An 8,936-nucleotide genomic window follows, 5' to 3' on the forward strand; every position below is an offset into this window, starting at 1 on the left:
AGTAAACATTTTTTGGTATAAATCTGTGTTCTATTATAAAAATTAAATTGTAGCAGAATAATTTGATTTGTAATACCGTAGCTTTTGAATGATTGCTATATTTTTTTATTCGTTCTTCTTTATGAACTATAATATCGGGCATACGCCAGTGATTGCTTACTCAAATATTGATAATTTCGGTTACTTATTAGTAGAAAATTTGTCCAAAAGTTTTTGGTCTGTAACAGTATGCCAATCGATGTAGCCATAACTCAGTTTTATTTCGTTGAGTTGTGGTGAGATCTTTAATTTTCATCGATAAATTACTTAGCAAAAAAAAAAGAGTTAATGTTTGGCTGAAAGCTAATGTGCATGTGCTTCAGTTTGTTTGAGTATTAATTTATGATTATTACTCGTAGATTTCGTTACTTCGGCTTAAAGCTGTTGTAATTGTTTTACAATTATTTGTTTTAATATGATTAGTTACATTTTGAGTTTAAACTCAACCACAGCCAAATTTTACAGCACGTGAGAAGTTTGAACATTTTGCTTAATTTTTAATTGTCATAACCCAAAAATATAAAACGTGATGACACATTTCACACCATCCAGACAAGTAAGTCTATCCCAACCCCAAACTCAATAATCAAAGTAAATCAAAAGCGGAAGAAAAAATGATAGGATAATCCCAAACATGTGTGAAGATAAGTATAATTCAAAGATACATCCCAGGTATGGTTGTTACTAGTACAAACCTCTAAATAGATAATGATATCAATAAATGTAAAGTATCTTAAATGCGGGTAGGCATAAGATAAATAAAGAAAGATTCAGTAAACTTTGGAGCCTGCCAGCTATTACCTCTTTCTCTGCAACTCCAACACCAAAGAAATGCAATCTACGTTCTCCTACTCGAACCAAAACCTGCATGGGGTGCAAAAAATAAATAAATAGAAAAGAAAAGCAAGTGTGAGTACGAAATGTACTTAGCAAGTATCGTCGATAGCTGATCCTAATCCAAAGAAATTGTCATGACCCAAAAATACAAGGGTCATGATGACACTTGTTGCGGCAAACCTTGACAAGTAAGCCTATCACCCAAACTGGTACACAATGAAAAATGAAAAAAATACCCCCAAGGTAAGGCTTCTAGAACAAAACCAAACCACATAGATATAATAAAAGCGAAAAGAATAAAATCAACACATGTATCCATAACTTCCAAAATCTGGTGTCAACAGTGTAATAACTATTAGTATCATCTAGGAGTCAAATAAATCAGATAAATAACCACAAAGGAATAATATCTGTCACCGAATACTAATAAAGACGTAACTACTATAGAAAGATAGAAGTGAACTCCGAATACATAAATGTCCAACTGCTACCTTGGAAGCTCCAACAATTGCCCGAGTCAAGCAAACTGAGGCGTACTCAAGCTAGGATCTGCTCTGAAAGGGCGCAGTAGGTATGAGTGGGGTCTACTTATACTTAGAAGGTATCATAGGCCGATCAAGCAAAGTAGTAAATAAAGCATACAAAATATACACTAAGATCATGTCACTTGCAATCAGAAAATGTCCCATAACAGTATCCCACACCGCTTCCACTAACAGCTATAATATATTACATATATTGCAACATCACACCAAGATAGAACACAAATATGCATTATATCACTTATAAGTAAAACAAGGGGAACATGCATACACAAGATCATCAAATACAAGTAAAAAGAGATAAGACAATTACACAGATGACAAGTCAATATGACAATACAACACAATATAAACACAATAAAGTAAGTTCAATGTATATGATGATGATGATGTACAAGGTCGTCGGACAACCTCATGATCGTCACATAATCCCCGTATACGCCTAAGGAGCTAAAACTTCTCGACACAGGACCCATGGGGGGTTCGTTAACACGTATACAATCCACATATCTCATATCTCTTTTTCGGCACATCCTTTGAAAAGGGTTTTATAAGGTGTTACAATGTCTCCTCCCCGACACATCCTTCGATGTGGGTTCTTAGAAGATTGTTGCCAATGTTATTTAGGTGTTGCCACGGTGGTACCAATGTTTCATGAATGAGTATGATATGAGGATGTAATGCTCACAACCAATCATAATGAGTATTTCCACAACCAACCACATGATATATTCTCACAACCAACTACAATGATACATTTCCACAACCATGTGAGCTAATATCCACTCATTATTTCTGTTTCATCCATGAATTTTCATATGTCTCATATACCAATAAAGTATGAAAATAATCATAATACACCAATGGTACCACATTAAGCATTTTAACAACGCAATAAAATTATTCACATGTATTTAAGGCTATTAATATCATATAGGACCCACACGGTCACACATATCACATAATACCTCAATTTTGATAATTACATCACATATAGCTTCCACACGGACACAACACATAGATAGCCCTTTTTCATGAATAGTTCCTACTCTTAACGTGCATTTTAAACCCTCATTTACTACCCAACCCAGTCTGAAAGAGTTAAGTCATAACCTACCTCAAAAGCCGAAATCGATCTGCTAAACTTTGTACCCACGACCTTACTTTCCACGAACGATTTCAAACTCCACTAAAAATATCAAATATGGAATCTACACATCAAAATAAAACCAACAACACCCATATTGACTACTTTTGTTCGGGATCAAAACGACTCCCAAAATAGATTTTCAAAAAAGAAGGAAAAATCATAACTTTACTTAAAAAACGTGTCCTTCATATTTTTAGAAATCTACAACTAAAAACTCAAATTTAATTGAGTAAAAAATGAGGTTCAAATCGAAGAAAAACTATTTTTAAGCTTTATCGGATAAAATCTTTAAAATTTGGGTTAAAATCAAGAACCAGGGTTGTTTTGAAGGTTAAATTGATGAAAAATTAGTAATTATAATATAAAAATACTATTCAAGTGAAAAGGAGTGAAATTAGGGTTTAAAATCAAGCCCTAAGATTTTTGAGGTTTTGAGAAATTAATCAAGAAATTACTAAGAAAAGAGTGAATTCTTACCTTAAATCCATAAGAGAATCAAGAAATTACTAAGAAAAGAGTGAATTCTTACCTTAAATCCGTAAGAGAATCAAGAAATAGATGTTAATCTAGCTTTCCAAGCTCCCACAAGCCTCATTTTTAAGCTTCCACACTATTTTAGAGTTTAACTATCAAGTGACAAGATGAAAAATGGGCAAAAAGAAGGGGAAAACTGTTTTTATACCAAAAAAATTATATGCACCAGATTTTTCTTTCTTTAACTCAAATCCGGACTTCGATGGGATGCCTGATATTCATTCGGAGTCTGATATACACAAATAAACTATGTAACCACACTAAATTCGATGCTCCAAACTCAATGGAGATATCAAATTTTTGAAAAAACATCGTTTTCACAAAGTTAACTACCGAAGTCCGAAATAATAATTTTCCAAATCGAGGGTCGAAATGAGATTTAAAAGTCGTAAAATGGCACCAAACATATTAACACCTTAAAATGATATTCTGGAGATACTAGAGAAGTTAAATTTTCAATCCGAGGTCATTTCGATCAAATGTGAGTCTGACACCCATATTTCTAATTTTTCAACTTTCTGACCAATAGGTCGAAATGAGCTTGGGTGCACCGAGATCCGAATCAAAGGTCTACCTAGCCTAAAATTGATATTCCAGAACTTTTGGCGTAGTCTGTTCAGACATCCATTTCACGGATCAAAAGATATCCATATAAGTCCCAAATAAGACTCTCGAAGACATCAAAAATTACAATATCACATATATGATACCAAATGCATTGAAAACTGTGCCAATCACCCCCACACTCCTAAAATATCATATTGAAATCATGGGAAAGGGTAAAATAGTCAAATCATATAGAAACAAACATTTCACATATTTCATCAAAAAATCGATTGTTACATCATCCACCACTAAAATCTAGTTTGTCCTCAAACTAAAGGCAAAATAAATACCTGAATCGATAAAAAATCTGGGGATAAAAACTGTGCATAGCTGACTCAACCTCTCAAGTAGCCTCATCTACAGGTTGATATCTCCATTGAACCTTTACCACAGGGATAACTCTAGAGCACAATCGTCTAACATCCCAGTAATACCCCATATTTCTCTAGCTTAGATTAACTCTCAGTCCATGAGTTATCCTATATAAAATTTCTGAAATGCTCAGTATTTTTTTAGTTTAAAGCCTTCCATTGAGTAGGAAATTTAATTAGCTTTCCAATGATATAAAACTCTCCTAAATCCGATAACCGGATAAGAAGTTATGATAATTTTAAGTTTCAGTCATTAAACACCGTCATTCAGGCCAGTAGCGTGTCGCAGAGTATGTCAAAATAAAAATTGTCAAATTTCAGTGTTTCTCCACGATATTGGTGCGTCGTGCCATAGACTCAGTTCATAATTGTCAATTTCTAGTAAGGCAACACGATTCCACCACGTCGCGTTAAGGACCAAAATCACATCCAGTGAGGCACCGCGATGGTGCCGCATCGCGTCACCAGTCCAGTTCCCAGTTCTCTATTTTCCAGTGAGCTGGCGCGATTTCACTGCGTTGCGCCAGCATGCAAAATCAGGAATATGAGTTTTCGTTATTTAATTCTAAGGACTATATGGTCAATTCCTAAAATCCCTAATCAGTCTAAACACAGAATTTATGCCCTTAATAACCTAAATTGCTCATTACTTCACCTATTTTCCTCAAGAATAAAATATTCTCTCTCAAGAGGCAAAAACCCTAGTTCAAGAAATCAAGGTCAAGCCTAAGAATTCCTTCAAAAGTCTCCAAGAATTGACAATCCAAGGTATGTTAGATGTTCATCTTTGGGTTTCTTTCATCCATAGAGTCCAAGAATCCCCTTTTAAATATACAAGATCTTAGATTTATGATTTCTATGTCTGAATTAGATTGAATTCATGTTCATGATATTAGTTGGGTTTCAATCCATGATTTAGGTGCAAGTTTCATGAAATTGAATAGCATGTGTGATGAATATGTGATTATCTTGATAAACTCTTGAATTTACAAAGTGATTAATGTGTCTATGATGTTAGTTGGGTTTTAATCCATGATTTTTATATGATTCATGAAATTAGATTAGTATTTTATGGAAAATTATATGAATTGCATACTAAACCCATGGAATTGTAAGTTGGGCATTGTAGTTGTCATGTTTATATGTTATCCATGATTATGTGCATGGAGTTCTGCTCCCCAAGCATTTGATAGAATGTCCATGTGAAAAAATGGTGAAATCATAAAATGTTAGCATATGAACAAGCTTATGCGCTGCAAGTGTTTGATAAAATATCTCTATAGATGAAATATGAACATGTGTATATTGTTATGCTTTGTAAGATCATGTGATGCCTTTCTTTTATTCTATCGAGTCTTGGGGGTATTAATACCCGGCAATCTAGTTGTGTACTTAGAGCTAGTATCAGTTATAAAGTAGTATCAGTCATGTCACAATCAGTAGTTCTCGGTTAGTTATAGAACTCAATAAAACTCAGTATCAGTCCAATTCAGTCAGTTAACACGCTCAGTAACAGTTCAGTCAAGTCTAGTACAGTCTAGTGATCAATTCAGTGTCTTCAGTTGGGTGTAGGATTCAGCATCGAGCGAACCTAGGGATGGGGGGCGTTCCTGTTAGTATAGGGTTTAACCCTTAGTAGCAATCCCTGAGAAACAAAACTACGTAGCCAGCGTAGGTTGGGATAAATTCATGCCAGATAAGGGTTGACACATCTCTCATAAGTATTTCTGTTAGTGAGGGTTGACAAAAATGTCTTCCTACTTATAGGGTTAACTTACAACCATTGTCTTTACCCGTGGCACGATATTGACACCCTTCCAATTGGGGTTATAGATTGGACCCCAACTCAGTTATCTATCTTATTTGGGGCATGTCAGTTAGATGTTTATCTTCCACAGTTTCAGTTTTAGTCCTCAGTATAAAACTCAGTTCAGTTCTACAGAGTCAAGATTATCAGATACAGTCAATCAGTATCAGTAATCACAGATTATCAGTTACTAAGTATCAGAACTCAGTACTTAGCTTCAGAAAAGCTCAGTTATAATATATCTACATGCACAGATTACATACCAAGTATTGATAGTAGTTTCAGTTATTTATGTACTCTCACGTTCAGTTACTCTATATCATTTAGTAAGTTATTGTTCATGCATATAAACCCGTGCATTCAACCTTACCTCATCTAGCATATCAGTACATTCTATGTATTGACGCATAACTTTCTCTTGCGCTATGATGTCTCATATTATAGGTTCGGATGCTCAAGTTTTTGATCGCACATAGTCAGATTCAGATTCAGCCAACAGTTGATTTAGCAGTGAGTCCTCATCATTCGAGGATATTATTTTACTTTATTATTTTAGTAATTTCAATATTTCAATAGATGGAGTTAGTTGAGGGATTGTCCATTCAACTCCACTTTCAGACAGTTCAGATTAGAGGCTTTTCAGACTAGTTTTTTAGACAGTATTCAAGTTTTACAGATTTGTTATTTTAATTAATACACTTATTCAGTATTTACAGATTTTGAACCTTATGGTATTTTAACCTATTTTCTGTATTTTACATTATTATTATTTAATACACACAGTAGATATCAGTCATGGGTTAGCTTGTGGTCCTTTAGGGTCGTAAGCATTATGTAAAGTCTAAGGTACAAAATCGAGGCATTACAAACTTAGTATCAGAGCCTAAGGTTCAACAGAGTCCTAGGGAGTCTGAAAGTCACATCAAGTAGAGTCTTGTGCATGGGCGTGTAGCGCGCCACACTTATGGATATGAGACTATGAGATGTTTTAGGAAAAGTTTCCCTTCTTATAGTATTCATGTCGTGCAAGTGAGCATGAGCTCTAGTTAAAAACTCCAAGTCTAATTCTTTTCTTTCTTTTGGTTACAGAACCTTTCTTAGTGCTTACCTTAGTAGGTAAATCTATTCCATCCAGATGAGTATATAGAAATTGCTCGGTTATAGTATGTCAAAAAATTTCTTCAGTTGAGTTTGGTAATAGAGTCATCCCATTTCAATTTCTTGATGAATCAGTCCTTGAATAAAGGGGTAGTACCTCAATTTCAGTTAATTTAAGTTTGAATCTTTTAAGATTGGGCTATTAGAAAAAAGAGTTGAGAATTCTAAGCTAGTCAGTATTGAGAATGCTATATGATGATTGTTGGGGCAATAGAAAACTAAGAATTGTATGCCAGAAGGAAGTACTAGCAGTGGTACCTATATTATTAGGTGTAGCCCATCAAGATGAGTTCAGTGTTTATTAGTATTATTATATCTTGGGCTTTAGAGTAAAGTGGTGAAAGCTCAGTTTAGAATTGTTGATTAAGTGGTTCACAACTTTAGAATAATGGATTTAAGCTAAGGGGGAGATGGTAGAATAAGTAACCAAGTCAGGCTTTCAAATTTTAGTAAGTAATGTCAGTAATGTCAGTATTCATACCTTACATGCCTGCTCTATGATCCTAGCTCATATTCGACCACGTTATCAAAAATCAGGTACGCTTACAGTTCCTAGTATAAGGAGCCCCAGTTCACTCAGTATAACGAATCATGTTCCCTGAATACCAAAACTCTAAACTCAGGTCATGCAGTTCACGACTCATGTACTCATGCCTTACAGTGTGCTCAGTTTCTATGACTTATGCTATACTCCTAATGATCAGCTAAATTTGGATTTCGTCATGTATATCCTCAGTTTAGATCTCTTGATAAAGTCTAGGATGTTGATATTCTACTCCTCAAGCCTCAGTTAAGTGTCAAGTTCAGTATAGTGTCCATTCATGCTTCAGGTCCCCATGTTTTAACCTTCAGTGAACTCTCCTTAAGAAATAATATAGTGATGAGCAGTTACTTAAATAGGAGAGAGTAAATGTCTCAAGTTAAGGAAAGATTGTTGCATGCTTTCTTTACATGAGGCTGTAGTTATGGAGATAGGCTTGAATATCATGTTGATGTGTAAGTGGCTAAATGTATTTCAGATATTAGAGTAGGCTTGAACTTAGCGGGAGAATTCAGTTCATCTCAGACTCAGTAGGTATGGTTATCAGTGCCCATATTACAGAATTTTAGCCATGTTGTGGTTTCTTATTCAGATGTCTTATTCAGACCATACCATGATTCCTTACTCCCTAAAGTCATTAGAACCTTATAGGAAGAGTGTCAAAGAAATATTCTAGTTAAGTATGCACTTTTAGTATGAGTTAATCTGTAAAACCAACAATTCAGTTTAGCAGTCAGGTGGACAAGTTCGTATAGTTTCCTGTCTTTCTATCTAGTCGAACTATTCAAAGTTTCATGAGTGTGGCTGCTCCAAGATAGCGCATCCTAGTAGTTACGAGTTCAGCCCAGTTCATGTATAATGCCTCATTTCAGATCCCAGATATCCAGTCACGATATTCAGTTTATGTATCACATATCAGACTCAGTAATGTTCTCGTGTTCTCGTTCACACATGTTCAGTAAGTGATCTCAGGTTCATCAGTATTTTTAGATTGAGGTAATAGTCTTCATTAGATTTACTCAGTTCCATGTTCAGTTACAGTTATAATCTTGATACTCCATTACCTTGCACATTCGTTCACGCATTAATAAATTAGTTCAGTCATGTACTATGCATCAGATATGCATATTCAGTATAAGAACTCAGTTTGTCCGTAGTTCAGTCATGTAGCCAGGTTTAAGTTTTGCATGTTCAGCGTGTAAACTCAGTCTGTCATGTTCTCAGCTTAATCAGTCTCATTCGAGAATGAATATTCCCAAGGGGGAGATATTATAATACCCCGTATTTCCCTAGCTTAAATTAACTCTCAGTCCATAAGTTATCCTATATAAAATTTTTGAAATGCTTAGTA

Source organism: Capsicum annuum, chromosome 3 (assembly GCF_002878395.1).
Source record: "Capsicum annuum cultivar UCD-10X-F1 chromosome 3, UCD10Xv1.1, whole genome shotgun sequence".
In the NCBI taxonomy this organism is placed as follows: domain Eukaryota; kingdom Viridiplantae; phylum Streptophyta; class Magnoliopsida; order Solanales; family Solanaceae; genus Capsicum; species Capsicum annuum.